Source organism: Rhinolophus sinicus, linkage group LG10 (genome assembly GCF_036562045.2).
Source record: "Rhinolophus sinicus isolate RSC01 linkage group LG10, ASM3656204v1, whole genome shotgun sequence".
Lineage (NCBI taxonomy): Eukaryota > Metazoa > Chordata > Mammalia > Chiroptera > Rhinolophidae > Rhinolophus > Rhinolophus sinicus.
The window spans coordinates 28,168,538-28,192,353 of record NC_133759.1 but is presented as its reverse complement, the minus strand read 5'-3'; the positions used below and the strand labels follow the sequence as shown (position 1 = coordinate 28,192,353).

Below are 23,816 nucleotides of genomic sequence, written 5' to 3'. Positions count from 1 at the left end.
TTAATTAAATTCAGAAAAAAATAATAGATAACTATTTTCACTTATATGATGGAAATCAATTTTCACACCGTTTCTGATAAAGCAATGAGCACATCAAAATCATTTCTAAAATACATGTTAAACTCGAATTGATAAAAACAGATGAGTAGAATTATTCTATGAACTTTCCTAGTACTTGAAGTATTGAGCTTACCAATATTAACGGGGAAGGGATCATATTTAGGAAAATCAGAATATGATAATTACTACATTCTTCCAGCTGCCTAGTAATCTGACATCACTTGTACTTTAAAAACAAAATATTACACTAGAAAACCTATTTAGATCCGATTTATTGAAAACAAGCTTGTATCAGCATGGCATTTCTATAAGCATGTTTTTCTCTTTAACCATAGATTACTTTGTCCATTATAATCAAGAAAAGAAATGAATGGGGAGGAGGGAGCAATGGTCATCTGTAGGCTTAAAAGCAACCTTAAGAATGCCAATTGAAGAACTCTAAAGTTTGAGAAATAATGGCTATTTATCCTTGTACTCCAGGGTGGCACGCTGAGAACTAAAGGTTTGCCGTTGATAGAGGTCCCATCTGTTTTTGGTTATGAGGTTCATTAAGAATAAATGTGCCTCTTTTAACCACTTTTTATCAACATTACTATTCTCCATTACATTAAACTAAAGCCAAAATTAGAGAGTGATGATTATTAACTTATTCAAAACACTCTTTATAATGTTTCACGTGAATTTATAATACAAAGCTGCTTTTTCTGAAATTGGTTGCCTTACCCTAGAGCAGAAAATGAATTTTAAAACATGATTTGAAAAGAAAATACTTAACCCGTGGGGCAATTTAAGAAAAAAAAAGGAGGGGGGCTGAGTAGACAACAGCATCAAAGTTAATGCTACAAAACATACTAAGTAGTCATGAGGCTTAACAGCATTATAAACTGTACAGCAAATGAAAATGATAGATTATAATTTAGTTAATGTATTGACAATCAAAACATCATATAGGTCATGCAAAATTGTCCTTTGAATACCCACCTAAGCGTCTATTAAACACTCAGTCATCTTGTAAAAAGCTTTACATTATAAGCAAAATTACATGCACATAAAACACCCAATTTACTCATTTAAACTCTATGCCCAAGGCTAAAGTTCACCAAACCTCAGTTTGGAATTGCAAAGAGCAGTCTCCATGGGGCCTGCTGGACTGACAGCAGGGGAACTAACTATGGTCTCAACAGATGCCAGGCTGAAGAGTTTCTTTTGAGTTACACATTTTAAAATACATTCTAGTGTAACGTCTGGTTGTCACACATAAAGCAGGCTACTTTCTCAAAATCCCATTTCCCTGTCCATAAACTAAGTCCATAAGTGATAATTACTGAATTAAAACAGTGAACTCAAACACAACAATTATTTCCCTTAAAAAGGAAAAAAAAAAAAAAAAAAAGCACGAAAATCCGGTTTCAAGAACCTATTTTTTGCATTATGGGATCCTTTTCAACGAGTTCCTTACTGGATTGCCTCCCTCGCCCCCACACAATCACATTTTAAAAGATTGTGCCCTTATCCATTCCATATGGCCGGCATGATCCAGGCCAAGCTTTCACTGTGACCTTTTAAAGAGACAAAGAAGCAAAGTACTATCTAGAAACAGAAACACTGCAGTTTTACTGAGTGAAATTAGCAAAACCGACCTGAAACTCACCACTTCAAAACTTGACAGCATATAAATAACAAAAACAAAGGAGATTTCCTTTGCAGCCCGGGTTCTTGAAGAGAAGTTCAAGACTGATGTTTTCTGTCTTTTTTTTAAATTAAAAAAAAAAAAAAAAGGCAGCAGACCTGAAGGCGACTTCCCCTGAAATTGTATTATTTTCTCTTCCCCTACCCCCGCCCCCCTAAGCGGGGGAAGGGCAGAAATAAACGTCTACAAGAGTAGCCATGGGGTGGGGTGGGGGCTGTTAAAAAAAAAAATCACAATTCGAAAAACAACATATATGGTTTGTAAAATGTCTAACCTCAGAGAACGGGTTTTCGATGGGGGAGGAGGGGAGAGTGGGACGTAGGGAGGAGGGCGAAGATAAAATTGATCTGACAAGTGATTCGTTGGGGGGGAAATCGTAAAAACAAAGCAAAACCCGTTATGAGCTTATACACTGTTGTGGTGCTGGGCAGGCCAGGTAGTGACTGAGGATTCTCTTAAAAAGAAAAAAAAAAAGAAAAAAAAAAAAATTACTGCGGACAAGGTCTCCAGAAAGGAAAAAGAAAGGTCCCCTAGCTTCCCTCCCTCCCTCAGCTCGCTGTGGTTCTTCGGTGGGAGGACAGAAAGTCTACTTCTGGCTGTCACTTGCAATATTATTCTCCAAGAACCCCAGAGAACGCAGAGAGGGGAAGGCCACCTCTCCTCCCTTCCAATCGCCCCCACCGCCCTCCCCAACAATTGCGACTAATATTAACAAACCTTAAACTTTCTTCCCACAGCCTCGCACCCCCAACGAGGGCATCTACCGGGGGACAGCGAGGGTGGGGGGCAGAAGGTCGCGAAAAAAGCCCCAGAAAAGCACTAGAATGCCACTTTTGATTCGGCCCTCGCTGACGACAGCCCCGAGGACCCTCTCCCTACCCATTGACGCGGGGCTGCGAGCGTCTGGGGAGCCGAGTGAGTGAAGGAGGGCGAGAGAGAGGGTTTGGGGGGAGGGGAGGGGGAAGAGAATCAGAAGGCACCCCCAGCCACCTCCACTGCCTCAGCAGCGACCAACTCCCCGCCCCCTCCCCCCAAAAAGTCGCCACGCTCTCACTCAGCCAGAGTCCGAGGTAAACAACGGGCACCACAATAGCACTAGGACTTGGGGGTGGGGGGGAAAGGAACCCAGAAACCCCCAAAACTGATGAGGAGTTTCCCGAAATGAAAGGGGGGGGGTGGGAGCGTCCTCTGGAGTCGCCCAGGCTTTCTGCTCGGTCCCCGGGCAAGCTCGGGGGCGGCTGTTGCTGTTGTTGTTGTGACGAGGCCGGTTGTTGCTGGGTGGCACAGGGAGAGGTGTGTGTGTGCGCGCGTTTGTGTGTGTGTGCGTGTGAGCGCGAGTCCCCGGACGGGGCTGTTTCTCTCTCTCTCTCTCTCCCTCGCTCGCTCTCGCTTTCCCCCTCGTTGCCGTCTCTGCCCCCATTAAATTATTAGTTGACTCATCCCGGCCGCTGTCGCCGCCGCCGCCGTGCCCAGCTCGGCTCCGCGCGTCCGCCCGGGCTGCAGCCCCGTACGCCGCTGCTCCTGCTGCCGCTGCTGCCGCCGCCGCCGCCGCTGTGGCTGTCTCTTCTTCCTCCTCCTCATTTTAATACAAAATCACCCCGCTCGCAGCCCCAGCCCCGAGCACGCAGCCTCCTCCCGGCCGCCCGCCGCCGCCCCGAGCCCTTCCCCAGCGGGGCCGGCTCCTCCGCCGCGTCCGGGGAGCGGGAGCGAGCGAGAAAGTGGCGGTGGCGGCGGCGGCGGCGGAGGAGGGGGGAGCGAGAGGAGAAGGAAGGGGGTGCGGAGCGGAGGAGGAAGGCGGCGGGGGGGGCAGGGGGGCGGGGGCCGGGTGCACCGAGAAGGCGGAAGAGGGATGGGGATTAAAACCCGGGCTGGAGGGCCGGGATCGGGGGAGGGGGCGGGGGCGGCGAGTTAAAAAGCAGAAAGACAAGTAACTAGTGAATGAGTGAGGGAAGGGGAGGGGGGAGCGCACGATTTCCGGCCCCGGGCGCGCAAGAATTTGTAATGAGCTTGATTAGAGTGAGGCGGCCCGACATTTATTACACACAATACCCAGAATAACAGGGCGCTGTGCGAGGGTTAGCGCCGGCCGCCGCCAGGCGCGCCGGGGAGGGCGCAGGGAGGAGGAGGAGAGGGGGCTTCCCTGGCAGCGGTCGCCGCGGCAGGGAGGGGAGCGCGCGGCGCGCGGGCGGCTGGGGCAGGTGTGCGAGAGTGAGCTGGGAGGGAGGAGGGGCAGGACTGGAGGAGGGGGCGGCGGGGATGAAAGTGATGAGGAGGAGGGGGCGAGGACCAGGAGAAAAGCTAACCAACCACCCACCCACAACGCCACAAAAGCCACAAAAAGGAATACGTCGGGAGCGTCGCAGGCGGGCACCCAAGGGACAGGCGAGGGGGGGAGGGCGCACGGGCCCTGCGGGAGAGGGGCCCGGACACGCAGGTGACTGGCATAGAGTACGGAGCTAGGGGGACTTCAGGAAGTGGCTGAAGGGGACAACCGGGAGGAAGAGCTCTCCCTGGAATCGCGGAGGGTGCTGAAACGTTTGCAGAGGAATAAAGGCCAGGATCCTTAAAATGCTCTCGCGAATATTTATCCTCAAAGGAGGATGAATCCAAAACTATTTCGAGCCAACGTTCAAAAAAAGATGAGTAAGAGCTTTCTATACAAGTCAGAGGTAGGTTCAAAACTCCCTCACTTAGCCATAGAACACGTTGGAGAAAGAAATACGTGGCCCACAGTGGCCGAGTTTAACAAAATTTGGGTCACTTTGAAAGAGATCTAACTTACTAAAAAGGAAAAGATGCCATCATTCTTAAACTGATTTACACCGGGCGAAAGACGGGAAAGTTTGGGTGGGTCAATATATCAGTTGTAGCAATGAGTATTTCTGTAATCTAGGGTAGACAAATGATCGTTAGCACAGAAGTATGATCCTCTTATTCAGGTAATCTTATTAAATGTAATTCCTGTAAAAATGAAGAACATTACTGTCTCGCCCAAAATAGAGATGCAATGTTTACTGCCTAGGTTTTACTACTAACATCTCAGTCCCTGAAGGCAGTTTATCATTAAACAAAAACAAAAATGTAGTTAAGAATTAGTTTTCGGAATACACTACTAGTAGGGAAAAGAGAAAAATCAGTCAGATAAACATTTTGTTACACGTAAAAAAGCAACAAGTTAGCACAAGTACTGAGATAAGAGGGAAATATGCAAATTAAGCTCTTTAAAGCTACCAATACACTCTTAGAGACATTGTTTACATTAGAAATTTAAGAAAAGCAGAAAATAAAGCAGAAAATTAAATATAGGAAATAATGGCCTCCTGGGGATGACAAGTTTAGGAGACACAATGAAAATATATCACTCTAATGGCACCCAGGTTTCACCCACAAACCGGAAAGGTTAGTCAAAATCGAGGAAGGCAGCCATGAATCTTGGCACAGATAAACCCAACCCTTCAGCAAAATAAAGAACATGTGAGAATAGAACTCAAAACACAGCCATCACAAACAAGAAAATAAATATGAGGCAATCCACACGATATCACATTTTTAAAAGTTGAAATGTGGAAAAATATAGAGAAGAATATTTTAAAACATAAGAAATAAAATCAAAAAGAAATATTTAAAAGAAAAACAGATAGCAATCAAGTATCTCTATAATGACTGATGTTTGCAATATGATAGGTTAATTTCCAAGACGTATATTTTAATAGTTGATTCACACTGGTGATGCCTGACATGTTTCCCTGAAACCTGCCCGGTTTTCAGTAGGGACTGTGTATTCTAGTGACACTGTATAAATTTACAAAAATAGCAAAATATAAAAATTAAGAAAAATTATAGTGGACTACAAAATAATTATCCATGCAACTTCAAAGTTGAATGTTTTTGTAAAAAGAGGAAAGAAAATTGTTGGGCAAAACAACATTTGGGCAAAAAGACTAAAAAAGGGTTACTGAAAATATCAATATTAACACACACTGGAATAACAGTGTTAATATGTTTATGTCCTCATTTACACAAATAAATAAGACAAAAAGCTTCCTGATTGCCTCAGCCTCCTAATGACTGGGCTAATGCTGATATAATGTGAGAATTAAAATAGTAATCTTTAAATTTGAATAGCACCTTTTATCCAGGAATTACAAACTAATTCTCAAATACAAAACATAAAACTGTATAATAAGTATGGACATGGCCTTGGGAAAATGATAAACAATTAATGAAGATAAAGACACCTAATAATGACTTTATTATAAAGACTAATGATATAGTATAATTATGAATCTGTTAATCACATATACATACTAATTTTCTCCCAAGCACATCCTTTATTTCAGAACTACGGTATATGATTATAAGAAATGACATAAGTAAAGTGGCACACAGAGGTTTATGCCCTCCAAGTCATATAGTACACTGATAAACTTAATTACTATAAATTATCTACTCCTTAGAATACTCATTATAACCATTGAGCATTGGTCACTGTAAACGCAGGTTAAAATAAAGAAGAAGGAAAAGAAAGATAATTAGGAAAATACCACCTTCCTGAGCATATGTGAGGATGAACTAGCATGGTGAAGGGGGAAAAAAAACACCATCGACTTATTCTACACAGGAATCTTATATTTGACAATAAAGATGCAAGCAAGTATTTTAAAAAGTTAAAACAAAATAAACTTTATAAATCTAGATATCAAAATAGAAAACTTCAGTAACATGAAATATTGCAAGTCAAATCCATGAACTATTTAACATGTGGATGTACAGTTAAAACAGAGTGCATCAATCTTTTATCACCTGAGAAGGCATTCAGACTGGCTACAAAAAGGGTAGCAAAGATAAAATATTGTAACAGTTATACAAGATTTAAAAAAAAAAATAATGAAAGGACTACTGCATGTCTTAGATGGCACCATATTAAGATAAATATGCAGGCAGATATCCGAAAGCATTAAAACATATTCAGAGTTCTGAATAGCACATACATTTGTAATAAACAGAGAAAGCATTTAGAATTTAAACGCTTTTAAGACATGGCAACTCCTCCAGTGACTGTTAGCAAAGCAATGCTTACCACCATAGCACTTTCTAAGGACATTTTTTTTCCATCTTTTTAAATTCAAATACAGTTGGCTATCTCTCTACACTTTTAAAGCAGCACAATTTACGTAGCATCTTGCTCCTTTTGTCGTGTCAACTCTTTGTTTTTTGGCTTTAGCTGCAGGTGGTGTTTTCCATATATGAATTTCTGGGAATATGGTCTGTGTTGGCCATATAAGGATGCCTATTTGAGCCATATGTTTTGCTGTCATGTGTCTCATTTTGTCTGTCTGAGATGTCAGGACTGACTCTTGAATAAACCAAATACAAATTTGTAAGAGCAGAGAGGAAAAAGCTGGGGCTGGAGCCCAAACAACTTTGTCAAAACATATATCGGAGAGGAAATGCAATATCCTGTAAACATTTGCACCCTTCTTCTCACATCTTATCTGTGGCTGACATCATCACAACTGCATAGTTTAGGAGAGAACCTACTTGCTCAAGTATAGAAGTTTGCAGTATGTGTCTACACACAGCTTAATCTGACAGACCCCACATCTTTGGAGGTCATGGCACAGCACACTTAGCTGCCCTACTCTGAGCTACAGCCAGCCTGACCCAGCCTTGAACTTGGGGAAGGGAAGCTGCCTCATGCTTTTCTTGTTTTAGTGAATAAACGAAACTCTGATTAAACTTTCTGACTAATCTTACGAGAAGGTATGGCCACCATTTTAATACTCTCATAACCTCCTGAATCTCTTTTGTAACAGTCATCAATTAACAAATTGGATAATTATTGGCTTAATAAATGTCACCCGTACTAGACTGTAAGCCCTATGAGAGCAGACTGTCTTTCTCACTGCCATATTACCAGGACTCTCTACACTGTCCTTGCAATATTTACATCATGAATAAATAAATGAGAGCAAAAAGCTCAGTGTCACTTGCAACCAAGTTCCACAGTTAATTGCAATGACAATTCCTTTTAGAGCCTGCAGAAATGAGAAGGAGGTAACAGTGGTTGTATCAGTTAAATTTGAATTCATTGAAATGAAATAAAATTTATAATTGAGTTCCTCAGTCATATTTCAAGTGTTTAATAGCCCCGTGTGGGTATTGGGCAGTGTAGATTATAGAACCCTTCCACCATTGCATAAAGTTCTATTGGACAGCACTTAGCTAGTGAACTTTAATAAAAGATGACAAAGTAAATCCAAGACCTGGCCAGGAGTCTTAGAGGTGCTGAATGGCTTTCAGACAGTCTAGTATTGTCCAAATTGAAATCATTTTCCATTTTAGAAGTAGCCCATAGATCTGTAAAGTTGCATGCAATGAGGCTTGTGTACTGCTGCACACAAATTTAGGACAACTTTCTAGACATGTCTGTATTTGAAAAGGTCCTGTATTACATCTGGAATAACACACATCTACCCCAAATGGTGCTTTCCGTGAGCATTTAAATAGCTCATAGGTGAAGCTAAAAACCAGCCATTCCCACTCCTCACTCCCACCCCCACATTAAATAAGCATAGTTACCATTAGAAATGGCTCTTTTGGAAGCTTTACTGTAGGTACCTATTCAAACTGGGAGGGCATCCAGATACCAAACAAATAATGGTGTACTGCACAAAATAGTAACAAAAGCCTTGAATGTGTTTCAGGGGAGATAAAGGAGAAATGATAATAAACTCTAAATATGGGGCTTAAGGCTTTTTGTTTTTGTTTTTTCCCTAGTAAGTTGGATTTCAGTTATAGCCAGATTGATAACGATCAAAAGTTGTTTCCTAATTACATAGGAGTGGCTGTAAATACCCACTGGTAATTTGTGATATGCTTTTAATAGACAAAGGTCATTATGAAAGGTGAGCAAAGAAAGGCCAATGTTGATGCTAGTTTGGGGAAAGATGGATAAGGAAAATGAATATCCATAGTTGGCTTCTAGAACCTGACAGGATATCCAGGCCTTTTACCCAGAAATTTTACTTTTTTTTTTTTTTTTTAGCAAGAATATATTAGGCAAAAAAATCTACAAGCCACCTTTTTCTTCCATACATATCATCAGTATGGATCATAACCTTGAAAATACACAATGGCAATAATTCCATCAAAATTGGTATCTCTATCTAAACCTAGATCCAAAAATTGAGTGGGGAGGGAGAAGGATTCCTATGATGACTGTTGAGTCTTCCAGGGTAGATACTGCCACTAAAATACTTAGTTTCAGGTTGCTTCATTTTTACCCCCACCCCACCCCCGAACTGTTTCTGGAGTACCTTTCCTCCTTCTCACCTGCTGTATCTTTTCATATGCAGTTTGATTACACCTCTTCTGTCCAAAGCCTTCTTCAACTTGTTAGTTATTTTCTTTTTGATGCTCCATCACACTACCTGTCCCTTCAGTGTGGTATGCCATATTTGCGTGTCTGCCCCTCTGAACTGTTAAGTCTGGAAGCATCTTGAGGGTGTATTTATGTCTGTATTCCTGGAGTCTCTCACAGTGGCTGCCCTCAAAAGGAAAGGAACCCAAGAACTATTTTTATGAGTGGGTGCTTGTAAGAAATTTTAGGAAGATCCTTGCAATCTTAGGGATCAGAGGATAACTCACTAGCTCCCCAAATGTGCTGCATATAAACAGCAATTAAATCAGTATGGCTGAGGGTGGGAGCCAGACATTTGGTGATTCCAATGTACAGCCACGTTTGGCATACACCAGTTTAGGCAATGTTTTGGATACAGGAAATCAAATGTACAGGCTAGGACATTTTCAAGTAATTTTTAACCCAATCCTGAGGTCACTTGGAAAAGTTAAGGCCGTTCTAGGAACCAATACTCACCCCAAATTTAAGAATTATATATGCAGGAAAGCCATTGTTTCAAACAAACAAACAAAAAGGTGGAGGACAAGTTATTAGATCATTGATTTGTCAATTAAAGGAATGCTGTTTGAGGAACCATGATAAATTAGCATTTGGGCACTTACTTGAGATTTACTAGGGTGCCAGAAATCCTGTGCAGGTATATGATTTATCATCACAGACATAAGCAACTAACCACAAAATTACACGTGGAAGTAAAGTTCGAAAACCAGTCTATTACTGGAGCCAGAACCATCCTGATTTCCTCTAATTCTTTTGTTAACATAGTTGAGCATGATTTTTCTCCCAGAAAACTTCAACCTTGAGTGGGATCCTCCTTGAACAGTTGAACTGTTCAACTTATTTCCAGACTAAGTCCCTGCACTTAAGCAGAACTGAAGTATTCACGTTGTCCATGCCAAAGAGCCCATGACAGAGCATCACAGCCTGAGCTGCTCTGCAATACTCTCGGGAAGCTCAGGGAATATTAATTCCAACAAAGTCAAACAGCAACCGTTCCCAATCAACCTTTTGCCAGGACATATCAACCAAATCTTCTTAGTGCTGTGAGTGTTATTGCTAATCTTTCCTGGCTTAATTGGAGGGGAAAACAGTTTGAGGTTACAGTGGACCTGAATCCCCGTCCAGATCATTTTGGGGGAATATCAGCCATAGGCAATATCTGATATTGTCTGCTATGTCCATCGCCACAGGCACTGGACAGGAGTTGTCCATCAGGAAAGAAAAGCCACCACCAGCAACAACTACATCAAGCCTGGACAATGATTAAATATGACTATAATGCTTGAAATGTGTTGAAGCAAAGGAGAAGTTTAATGCAAAAGTAAAGTGCATTCTATTTGGGATGGTGGAAAAGATGTGGAAGCCGACTGTGGTGATGGTTGCACAACAGTGTGAATGTAATTAATGCCACTGAATTATACAATTAAAATGGTCAAAATGCCATATTTTCTGTTATATATCTTTTATCACAATAATTTTTTTAAACAAGAAGCTAAAGCAAAAGAATCTCTCACCTATTCTTAATATTAGCAGATACATATTATCATGAAAATATTATGCCAAGTAGAAAAACGAGCTACAACACACTGAACAACTTCATCCTCACAGCCAACCGTCCATTGCTTTGTCCTTATCCGCCAACAGACACAGTCCAGTCTCTGCTAGATGATTAATTCATATGATGAATACCTGACCCAAGCATAATTAACATGGATTGGTAATTAGAGACCAAGATCCCACCCAAAGTAGATAATTTGATGGTCCTCTGATGCAAGAAAATGGTTCTCTTTTCAGATTTTATTCTATACTATTGTATCTTAGCAAAAGAAGAGAAAGCAGAAACAAAAATAAATACATAAGAATACCTTAAGTCCAAAAATTCTTTTTGAATGTTTTTCAAATGAGTGAAAATTAACTATACTCATGAAATAGTAGACCCTTTCGATCAAACAGTACTTAGAGTGTCAGACATTTACATGCAGTACAGCCAAAGATGTGTAAAAACTGTATAAATGCAGTCAGTGTAATAATTTATAAAATTATATCTGTATAAAGACTTTAGGTTCTAGTTTTTAAATACATATATAATTTTTTGTTATACGAAGCCCAATACTCTCAAATTTAATTTTATCAATCACTTTTTAGTAATACCAATTAGGATTAAAATATTTACTTCTGCATGCAATAGTTTGTAATCAGCTTTTTCTGTATTTCCTATATTCTGTTTCCTATCATCTATTCTTACTGATTTTGTATTTTTTATTAGACACTTTTATATTTGTGATGGAGTTTTTAATGTATTGGATATTCATGTACAAATTATGTCTTACTGAAGTTCTTACCTACATATATATTTGTTCTGGTGCATAACTAAGAAATATGAATACATAGTGAAGCCAAGTTAAAATTACATATTTATTACATATAAAAGCATAAATAGAATACTTAAAAATAATTTCATAGTACAGCTGTAGCTAGAGCATATCCAGTTACCTATTTTGCAGGTGACTCTTTCTTTATTAGTGTGTTTACTGTGGAATTTAATTCATTAAAAACTGACATGAATTATAAATATACATGCAAATTTCCAGTTGATATGAAGCAAAAAGTTGATAAACAATGAATGCTACTGTATAACTTTAAAAACAGAACTAGTGAGCCTTGAGGCTGTTTTTTAATCACTTATTTTTATTTATTCTGTAAAGACTATTTTCATTTGTATTGTCTTTTTTAGTATACATAAATACACTTGGGGGAGAAACAAACAACATACTTATAAAAAATTCTGATGGGGACCAACTTGTAACAATTTTGAGACTGTATTGCTTTAAAGATGGACAATACCCTCTGTCCTATTACTGCTACACCTGAAAAAACACTACATATTCACACTATTGTTGATGAAAATTAAACTTATGACTTCATGAAGATAAAAAGGCTCTCAAAAATAACTTTTTAGCTTTGCTTTGCACATAGGGGTTTTGTCACTAAGAATTTACAACACTGCAAGCAAGTGTAAACGCATACGCTGCCGTAGAGGAGATAAACCAAATCTTGGGGCATTCTCTATAGATTTGGGAAATCCAATTATTTGTCATCCAAGTATATAATATACATATAGCATAATATGATATATGTTCACAGATACTATTTGTATGTCATACAAGAGAATATTACACAACTTAAAACTAGTTTATCACAATTTTCATTAGAAGTTCTTAAAAACCCAGAGTTAGTGTAATACCTCTATTATTAAGCAACTCCCACAGAAGAGGATAAATGACATAGTGGGAAAAGTAGTGGAGAAAACAAATAGGGAACCTAGCTTTGGGTTTTGCTTCTTCCTCTACTAGCTGGCTGAGTGAACCTTCGTAAATCAAGCAGTATCTATAAAGTGAAGGAAAAGAATCTGATCAACTTTAAGACCACATAAACAATTCTCTGCCCTTAAATGAAAAAAACCAAGTTCAATTTAAAGGGAATATCAAGATATAAGGGCATTTCTCACATACTACATTAGATGTTTATCTATATATGAGACAGGTGTCAAACAAACAAATAGTAAAAAAAAAAAAAAAAGCCACTAAGGCAAAGAGAAACTTTAACTCACCAGATTCCATCTGTTACATTTGAATTCATGCATAATTGATTATCCATGACTGGTAAGTTCTTTTCTCACTAGCCGACCACAGTTTTCTAAACATTATATATTAAATCACTACTAAAGTAGACCACATTTCAGAAACAGCAAGGGCAGAATAAGAATATTTTAAATGAAAAATTACATGCTGGTTAATAATAATACAGCTGACCTATGTTTAAGGGAGAGAAATTTTAATCATGTGCATATTAAATATTAATAACCTATTCTGTTATTGTTATAATAAGGTTAAGTAGGCTTCTCCATGCTTAAGGAAAGAGGGAGAAGTAGGAATGCATAATGGTGCAAAAAGACACAGAGAAGGAGACAGACATAAGGAAAACGTGTCAACAATAAACAAGAGGAAATGAGAAAGAAGGAAAAGATGAAGGTGGAAACTAATCTCTATGTGTCATTATGACTGCCAGAGTACTGGCAAAGAAGCAGCATCCTTTTATTTCAATTTTAATCATTTCTGAATTTTAATACCCGGCTCCTTTTGTAATTCTCCTGGCATTCCCCATAGGCCTCCATCCCCGCCAAAACACCACTGTAAATTAAATGGCAGGCAACCACACCACTGATGTAGCCTCCCCAAAGAACCTACCAGGTGACCAAAACAAAAAAAAAGGTATGTCTACCTTACATCCCTGAGGACCTCTAGCCGATTAACTGGCTGAATGTTCTCTACTTTCTTTAATTTTGAAAAGAAGGACAGTAGTTAGGTAACCTACAGATAGAGAATCATTAAAAAAATAAAGCAAGCCAGTAGTAATACAATAATCAGTGACCATCAGGGCCTGGAAAAATGAGTTTGCTCTCACTGGCACTAAGGAGCATCACATGATTATTTAATTACAGCTCTAATTTTTGTCTCGTGGATGGCAACATATCAACAATTAATAGGGCAAATAGAGGAGACTGTTTTTAAAGAGACAGAATGTGCATGAGAATGTGATAGGTCACACAGCAGTGTACCACTTAAGAATACTTTCCTCTCTGTAACTAAATAGGACTGTCTTGCAAATAGCACCATGCATGTTTTTAAAGGAAAATAAATTTAAAGAGGAAGTATGTTTTTAGATAACTTTCATAGAATGCCCAGAACTTTTCAGAATGTTTTAGATGCAGCTGCCACAGCCTTACTGGAACGCTAGTACTAATTTCAAGGAATGGAGTGAAATCTTCATTAATATCAAGACCCTAAATCTTAAAACATTTAAAAAACATAGTGCTACAATGAACAGTATCTTTTTATACAGTAATCGTGGCTGACACGTATTCCAGGGGACCCTGAAAAAATCATTATTGTAGGAAAGAGTAGGAAGAGGTCAATCAGCAATGGGCCACAGGAATTTTGGCCCCAGAATATCAAAAAGACCATTACATGGTGACCTAACTGCAGGGACCTAAAGGAGTGCTCTGTTTTGACTCTAATACGGTTTGTTCCCCAACCAAACACCAAAGTACCATGAACCTGAGCAGAGATAGTCACCTCATCCTTGAGGTCAGACAATGAGGATAAAACAGACCCCAGTGCTACACTCAAAAAATGACAGAGCACATAGTTCAAGAAGAAAAACAGTCGATCACCCAGAAAGCTGGGACATGTGAAGATTAAGTATTCAGATAACCCCAGTAAAAACAGAAAATTATAAAGAAAAGTCTTTTTTCCCCTTAAATCATTATCAGCACAAGGTAAATTCACAATGTGATTATTCATTTAGCAGACTTTTACTGAGGACTCACTATGCAAGGCACACAATGCCAATTGTGAACTTTTATTTTATATAACAGACACATGCACCTGACACAGAATTTATTGTAATTTATTACCTTATAGAAATAAATATAAGCAGCACCTTAAAAATTCATAAAATGGGAATATTTGTGCATTTTTAAGTGCTTTATTGCAAAGTTACAAGGTCTACATATCCAAATTAACCAAGGGAATTCAAAGAGTTAACTAATTTGATAGAATTGTCGAAGTAAGGCTGAGTTTAGCTTCAAACTCCTCTAGTTTCAGTCATCCATTGTTCTGTCATGCCAAAAGCCAAAGCAAAAAACCCAGATTTGAAATTTGGAAAATGAAATAGTCTTAGAACTACTGCTGTGATCAACTGCTCAAATGTATCTTAAACATCAGATTATAGAAAATTTTAAGAAAACATAAGTTGGATAAAGGAACAGTGACTAAAATTATTCCACAAAAAAGAAGTATGATGAGGTGCTAAATCAACTCAATAAGCTTTTAATGGCTGATGCTGGCCAAAATAATCAGAAAACAAGAAAATGTGGGCCTCTCAAAATACAATCTGGGAAAGCTAAAACTGCTGAGGGGCAACAATTTCTAATGCTACTGGCAAAAGTGATCAAGCCAATACTAACTATAAAGAAAGCGGAAAAAAAGGTTGAAAATTTTATATCCCAGTGAAAAGTTTTAAAATGAAGTTGTTTTAATAGAAAACATTTTGATGATTCTGGACCAAAATGTGACTCCATAGATTCTAAAAGAATATTCTTAAGAGTCTAGCAAGCTGCAGCTTGTATGTAAGCATATACATCATTCTTTTTTTTAACATTGTTAACATACAGTTAACGTGTCTCAGAAAAGGCTGTAATTAACTGTCTACTGCTCTAATAACACTAATAAGCGTACAGTATTATTAAAATACAATGACTGCATACAAAGTAAGGCTCTCATTTTTTAACTTTTAAGATAATGTTCTAAACTGTTTTTGAGTCTTCTTAAACCACCCAAAAGAGAGCCCACCTCTAAGATTGGTTTTATAAAGCACAGTTATAAAATATCTTCTTTCCTCCCATAGTCTGGAGAAATCTAACATAAACAGGATATCTAGGTATTATTTTAATTGGCGAAAATACAAAGGGGGTAAAACTTGGATTAGTTTATCAATTCTACAGATTCTTTTAAAATTTAAAACTGTAAGTATTTTAGTTTAGTACCTCATTCACTGATAAACTAATTGAATGGGGAAAGAAAGGTTGACTATATCAAGAACCACATAGCCATGGTGTTAATCCCCAATGATTTCCATTGTCTGGTTCACTGGAAAGGGAAAACTCAATTGCATTCAACATCAAACAGCTAATTATGGATATGCTATATTCAAGACTATTTCCATTTCAAAAGATATCTGTGTATACTGGGTTCTATTTTATTTATAATAATTATTACAATAAAATATTTATAACATAAAACCTCTTTTACCTTAAAGTCCTTAACATTATAAACATTAAAAGGCCGAATTCTCATTTACATGCTCTTAACTGCATATCAGAAACCACGGAGGTAAGACTAGAAAGGAACCTCTAGCAATCAAGTTTACTATATGCCTGGCTTCCTGGAAAACTGCATCTAAAGAATTCCCTTTTCTTTAAATATCTTAAGGAAAGATCGTCTAATAACTTCCCATGGGAGCTTCTTACCATATTTTACTACCCAAAAAAGAACGCCCATTGAAGAATTTTTGTTGGTATCTAGTCCCAAATCATCTACAGCTGAGAAAAAAACAACATCCCAACACAGAGACCTTTCCCGGACACTAAATGCCTCTCTCTCCCCCTGGCTGTAGCCCTGATTCTCCATATGGAATTGATAGGAACTTTTCTGGCACTTACCCTCTAAATAATCAGAGGCTGCTCTCTGAATCAAGCCCTACAGGAGAGCTCTCAAAAAGTAGTCTTTGATGAGGTGACAATGACGAAGTTCTTTCTGGCACTGTTAGCAAGGCAGAAGCATCTCCAAATGAGGTGGTTACCAGTTGCCTGTGAAGCAGCTGGACCATTACTGCAGTTCTGAGGGTGCGTCACAAATCAGGTCATAGCTCTGGGTAGAGTCCACCCACTTCACCCTGTACAACGCCCTCCACTTCCTGCACACCTGGGGGGAAGGGGTGCAGAGGAGGAGGGCCAAAGCAGGTCCACTGACATTCTAGTAAAGGCACAACCAGGTGCAGCCTGATATCTACTTCTTCTGCAAGCATTTCAGCTTCATTTGGGGGACCTGCACCCCGAGGTACCAAAAAATTTGTGCAACCATAAGCGGGTTCTGAAATGAGTGATTAAGTGTAATAAAATATTGCACAGTTAAAGGTTTTATCCAGCAAGATCTTTCCTCCACTGGAAACCGAACCAACTCAATTTCTAATTATAAGACACTTCACTACCAAATGTCAAATAACTGGACTGAATACATTTCAGCAGAATCTAGGGACACAAATGCTGGGTTACCAGTTAACTATTTTTCATATCTCATAACTAAACTAGATCACTACATAAACTAAATTATGTCCTTGAAAGTCCATTGAAACAGATGATTACAATTCCTATTATGAACTCTCAGACAGCAACAACTGTGGAAGTGATACAGAATAACTGGAAAGAACAAAAATAGCCAATATGTTAGAGAATTGCTACACTACTACATCTCACCTTGGCTATATCTACACACAATCTGCATCTATTTACTCAGAAATGAAATATCTGATCTTAAAAAAGACTTTAAAGAAATAAACAGCAAAAGGTACCATTGGCATATGTTCAAAAGTACTAAATAATGTGTGTTAATGTGTTGATCACACCCTATGAAGACATCAAGTTTAAATAGACTTACCATTGAAAATAGCACTTAGGAACGATATATAAATTACCATAGTAGACACTTTTTATTTGGTATAGTGAAGCAGAAGAATCTTGTGTAACAGATTTGATTTATATGCTGTATTAAGACCACATTCTGCTCTGATGTCAATGGAATATGTGATTCAAGATTGACAACTGTGTGTAGACAATGAGTGTAAGAGCTATCTATAGAATGTAAGTGAAAATAAGCATTTTCTAAAGTTAATCGTAAGTTTTAGAATTCAATTGTAACAGAATTTTCATGATTCCAGGAGTTTGAAAGAGAAGGGATTTTTAATTTAAAAAGAAAACAACAAATGCATTTATTATTATAGGAAAGTTAAAATCTCCCTTATCTTAAGGTTGGCAGATTAACAAGAAAGGAGGTAAGAATATTTTCAGAGGAAAGCCATCAGTACCAAGTAATCAGTGAGTCCCAGTTTGTATCAATATTTGCAGATCTCCATTAAAAACTGTAATACTCCATCTAAGACTTGGAAAGGAAGACACTATCAAAGTTATTATCTACGTAATCAAAGAATTTATATAATCTATTTGAAACTTTGTGGGAAGTTAATTTAGCAAACACACACTTGAATGTGTTAGAACGAATTTGTCCTGAGGTTGCTCTAAGATGACTATTTTAAGTGGCATGCAGATTCTTTAGGGGGTTTGATGTTATAGTTGAGGTATGTAAAGTAACATTTCTTCCAACTGGTTCTCACATGACAGAAATGAAAAAGATGAAATTGCTCTTCTTAAGTTTTTGCCTCTGGGAAATGATAAGAAAAACTCCTTGCGACCCCTACCCCCAACCAGGAAGAGTCTGAAGCCCTGGATTATAGCACAGGTAGATATTAAAATGGAGACAGAGCCGTTATTTAGTGGTGACAGGAATATAAATACGTGCACTAACCTATAAACTGGTATTTACTTCAGGAAGGTAAGTAATATTTTTCCTCTGATTGCTGAGCTGTCAGTTTAATGCAGCGTAAATAAACAGTAGGTGCCTGCTAGCTCCAAGTAGGAAGTGTTCATTCCACACGAGGAACAGATTACTGAAGCCTGATGCTCATCATGCTGAAACATAACTTTCATTTTACCAGAAAGTACACCCTACCGTGGATGATTTTTCGTGCCTGATCTATTAATTAACTTAACTCTGTTCTGTCAAAATGTAAACCAATTTGTTAAAATCATCCCAGAGTTTCGGAGTTTGAAACCCAAATCAATTTGAAAAGCAAAAGTAATGACTGTTCTGTAATCTGATCACAAATGCTAAAAATGAATACTTAACATAATAAGCATAAACTATACTAAACCAAAAACAGAAAAGGAACAAATTTAAATATAGAATTTAATAATCTGAGTTACAGAATTTACTCAAAATTGTCCTCTTTTGCTAATTAAAAGCAGCTGACACCTTCAATATTTCTCAACCCTGTGCTACTTAAAGTCCGTTCAATATGGATGCTTATGCTGTTCTCTAAAATATCTAAAGGTAAACTATTCAAAAAAATCAAATCACACTCCTTAATTCTAACAGAAATATTACTGAGTTCTCCTGAGAGAAGTGGCAAGTTTGAAGATCAAATGATGATACCCTTCCTAAAAGCATTTATACAAAATGTGGTTTTCTTCCCATTTTCTATGTACCACAAAGCTATGAGAGTATGTGGCATCTAAATTTCTCCTTATTTACAAGTAGCGAGCAAATATTTCATGGCATCATTTAAAATGGGACCTCATCTTATCTAAAAAGCATAAAAGGCAATTTGGGGTGGTTTCTATTTAAAACATAAACAAATTCTAATAATCAATGGATTGTAAAGGGAAAAGAAGGGTTTAAAATATTTTAGCATTCGACTACAACATGTCTAGACATGGTCTGAAGATTGATTTAGTCATATGCACTTATTTTATGGACTTCATCAATCCCAAGTACTAATATAATAAGCATCATCCAAGATAACACATGTTGGAAGAAATGATGTGTTTGCGTAAAGGGCATATCTATGTATGGCCCTTTTGGAAATTTACAGAGCAGATGAAAAACCACTAGAGTGCTTTATAGAGTCCCTACTGTATATCCATGTTGTGTTTGGCTTAATAGTGTTTGTAACCAAAAGATTTTTACAATAATGAGGAACAGGTGCCTGTCACCTGACCTTTTAGGCCTAATTTACAATCCACAACCTGTCACATAAAAAAAATAATTGAAAATCTCCACATATTTCAGTCTTTGCTAATTTAGCGTAGTCTTTCTTAACCATCACTCAGCATATCATATCTTATTCAGTTGCAGGTTCATATAGCTGGCAACAGACTTCTTTGCAGAAATAAGCCAATATTCATTTTGTTGTTGTTCTTGTTAAAGAGGCTGGGAGACAAAAGAACTACTTTTGTAGATTATCAACCAAAGAATATATTAATTTATTACAACAACTGAACAAAAGGCATTCCTTTTGAATACTTTTACATACAAAGAACTATTATTTATTACATATTTCAGCTTGTGGGAAAATGAGGAATGCATTGATTCTGGAAATAACTATTCAGACTTTTGGAAGTTCTTTAGGTCTTCTTTCTCTTTTTTTCCCCTTCTCCTCCAGGCTCCCTCTCTGCCACGCCGCACACATTTTAAGGCATTAGTACTTTAGGAGGGAAATCCCTATTTGTTCTTTTTCATCCATCATTTGTATTCATTATTCAGAAAGGAATACAAAACTAAGCAGTGATTTTTATTTCTCTTGTATAATCTTGCTACATGTAGCCATACTCAAATTTAAAAATGCTTTGTATTTTATAGCTACTGTTTACATATTACATATGACTGAACACTGCATTTAAAATACTGTTTCCATTAGAAAAAAACTATGAAGTAATAAGTGTCAAGTGGAGATGAAGAATAAACATGCTTGGTATATTTATAAAATACATAGTCATTTAAAATGTGCACAAAGAGGATACATATTTTGCTACTGTTGCATAGTATATACATTGTTTAAAGTGTATTTAATAATGTGCCTAACCAAGTTAATTAAAGTATTTATGTCTGGTGATTGTGTTAAACACTTGGAGAGGTAGTGAAAGATACAGCCAGTTACTTCTGCTAACTAAAGTTGAAATTATGCACTTATTATAACCTTTTCTAACAATGTGAGAAAAACAGAGTAAATATATTAAATTTGTTTCACAACAGATGCTTAGGTTGTTAATATTTAAGATGCCTATTCATGCTATTCCTGTCTGCACATTTGTCAAAAATGTAAGCTTGAATGCTAATGTTTGCCAGCAGACTGGAGCAGCCAGTATATGAATGTACTACTGTTCTACTAAAATAATATGCAATAGAAATAAAGAACTGCTGCTAAATCATAGCACTAGTACCCCACAGCAGATTAAAGGTTTGTAGAGCAAACACCTCAACCTTGGCTTTCTTCAGTCTTAAAATATGGGGGTTTTTTTGCAGCTACAATTGACTAAAGAATACATCTTGCATTCCTGACGTCTCAGAAAAAATTCACTTTAGACAGGGTGTAAATTTCAATAAAGTTTCAACGGGATGAGTTAGTCGGCAGCACAAATACTGCAGATTTCAGGGACTGCTTAGGACAAAACCTGACACGCAGCAGTTGTGTTTTACTCATTCTTACCCCTTCCTCTGTCCTCTTGGGAAAGTCAGGTAGGTCCCATGGCCTCCCAAGGTGCAAGCATGGAACCCCAGCCAGTCAGAGTGGAAAGGTTTTCCTCTGAGACTAGGACGTCTTTCTGTTTTCCCTGTCTTTTACAACCATGTGGAGGGCAAGTCGTACAATATTTGCCTGGAAATTCGGAATGCCGCTGAGAAAGTTCACTAAGGAAGGGCGCAGAGGTCAAAGTTGCCAACCGGGGCACTTTGAGAGGCGATCCTGTGGTTGACACTTGTGAGTGAAATTTGTAAACGCCCTAGTGGAGGTCCGGGCCAAAACCTCCAGGAAGAGCCCTAAGTCTCTCTCGGTCTTTTGGGGTCATCCCAAGAGGCCTGCTCAGTGAATTTCCCCGGTAAGTGAGTGTCACTCCCCGGACCTGCCACCTGCCTGCTTCGTTCCTCTCCTCGTGGTTGCCTAAACCCATGATCCGCCGCCCCAGGAGCCTCGACAGTGCAGCGCTCGGAGAAGGCCGCTACGATTGGGTCGGGACCGCAGGAAGGAGACCCCGAGTCCGTCTCTGTGATATTCTCCGTCCCTGCAAAGAGGGCAGCACCTCTTCTGCCTTCAGCCCAACTCCAAACCCACATTCACTCCAGAACCCCATTAAGGACTGTTCTCAACACAGCCGGCGAGGGGTCGAAACGCGGTGTGCCGCGGCTTTCAAACTCCCGGCTCCAACTTAGGCGCCCCGGCGCCCGAGTCGTTCCCGGGATGGAGAAGTTGCCTCAAACTTCCCAGGCCGCTCTCCGCCGCGGCTCCCAACCAGCCGCGCGGGCGGGGGTGGGGGGGTGGGGGGGGAGGCGGAGGAAGGCGGAGATGGACCCGGGAAGGATGCTGAGCTTACTTGCGATGCGACCGGGGAACGTTTCCACTCCCCTAGTCTACGCCGCCCGGCACCTTTCTGCCAGCCCGGTTCCGAGGCGCACAGAAGGTTCTTCCTTTCCCTGTTTGCTCCCTTCGGTCTTTTCGACTCCCCCTTCCAAAAGGGGTAACTCTGATGACCTGAAGGAGTTTGTTCAGTCAGGGTCTGTCAGGCAGGTGTGTTGGTGTGTCCACACCCCGAGAGAGAGCGAATGGCATCTTCAAGTCCCCCATCCCGCGTGTTCTCCCTCACTCTACCGGCCCTCCCCTCTGGGATCCGGCTGCCCGCATGAGAGAAGGGGCTCGGTAGACCCTTGCCACCGAGCGCCCACGAGCGGGGAGCCGAACCGCCCCAACAAGGGGGCGTCGTGGGTGGGTGCTACAAAGAAGTTTGGATCGATTCCGAAAAAAGAGATAAGAGAGCAAAAGTGGGGTGGCGGGAGGAAAGGCAAAGGAGCAGAACTCACTCAGGCATGGGCGTTGAGGGCGGCAGTGGCTGTCGAGTGCGGGCCGAAGACCAGGAACGGCTCCCCGTGCGGGAGCGCCGGCGTCGGACTTCCGAGGCGGCGGCTTCTGCCTCCTGTGCCGCCGCCGCCGGAGCTGCGGCTGCCGCGGAAGTTAATTGCAACTTGACTTCAAGTTGTCTTCTTTCCCCATCCGAAGTGGGCGTTTAAAGGGGAGAGCGAGGCGAGGAGCGAGCTAGCGAGCGCGCGGGGCCGAGGGAAGGAAGAGAAGGGGGAGGGAGGAGATGTTAACGGGGGGGGCAGAGGGAGGGGGCGGAGGCGGGGGCGGGAGGGGGAAGGGGCCGGCGGGAGCTGCTCTCGGCTCGGCGGTCGCGGCGCCCGCAGTCTGGAGGCGCACCGGTGCGGCCGGGGCGCCCCCCGCGGGAGCACGCAGCCACCCGCGGCGCGCATCCAGCCGCGGCTCCTCCGGCTCGACACTCTGCGCCTAAGGGCTCGGCGGACCCTGTGTCACTGCTGCTTCGGAGCTTGTGCGGCGCGGGCTGGCCCGCGGGGCGGCAAGGGCCCGGCCCGCCTCCCCAGCTCCCGCCCCGGCTTCTCCCCCTGGCGGTGGAGCCTCGGCGGCCGCCGGTAACACTGAGCGCGCTGGAGCCCGAGCCGAGCCGAGCCCGAGCCGCCGCTGCCGCCGCCGCAGACGCGCGCCGCTCCCAGGCTTCCTCCCAGCGCGCCGGCCGGGGTGTGGGGGGCGGCGGGCCGGAGGGACGAGGGCGGGCGAGGGGCGCGCACTGGGATTGGCGCCGAAGACCGGACCCTCAGCCGCGAGGGGTAAGTGTGGGCTCCTGGGAGTGTGCTTGGGGGTGCGCGGCGCGGTTCTCGACGCCCGCCAACCCTACCCCCTCACCTCTCCAGGGCCCCCACCTCGCGCACCCCTCCTCTTGCCGCCTGCGGCTTCCTCTTGTTGTTCGTTGTTTGGCTGGGCTCTTTTTTTGAGAAAGGGAGGTAAGGGGGTGATTATAGTGTGTGTGCCAGCGGAGGAGGAAGTCAGGTGAGAGGCCGCGACGCACCCCCCCAAACCTAGCCTGCGTGGGGTGTATCGCTCCCCACTAGGAGCATGTGGACTGATTTTTTTTTTTCTCTCGTCAATGTTCAGTCGAGACGATCTTTCTTAGAGGGCCTCCTTGCCTTACAGCCTGCTCTGTCCATCTCCCTTCACCCCGCCCTCGCCCCTCTCAGCACCCCATACAGGAGCGCTGCACCCCAACTAAGGAGCACGTGGCGGAAGGAAAAGAGAGGGCCAGTTGCAGACAACCCACGCCACGCCCCTGCCTATTTGTTTACTATTTAT

General features: G+C 40.9%; 1 protein-coding gene across 9 annotated transcripts in view; it reads right to left on the bottom strand.

Annotated features, from left to right (window-relative positions):
* The window catches only part of SATB1 (SATB homeobox 1), a 97,442-nt gene extending 74,686 nt beyond the window's left edge, over positions 1-22,756 (bottom strand). For 3 of the 9 annotated variants that reach the window (XM_019726014.2, XM_019726016.2, XM_019726017.2), the window contains exon 1: positions 1,712-3,519. The gene's annotated coding sequence lies outside the window, so the exon portion shown is untranslated. Of the gene's footprint in view, positions 1-1,700; positions 3,521-16,455; positions 16,599-21,993; positions 22,152-22,477 lie in introns of those variants that run through there. The other 6 variants (XM_074312791.1, XM_019726015.2, XM_074312792.1 and 3 more) reach the window with 6 other exon arrangements.
* Between the last annotated feature and the right edge of the window lie 1,060 nt (positions 22,757-23,816).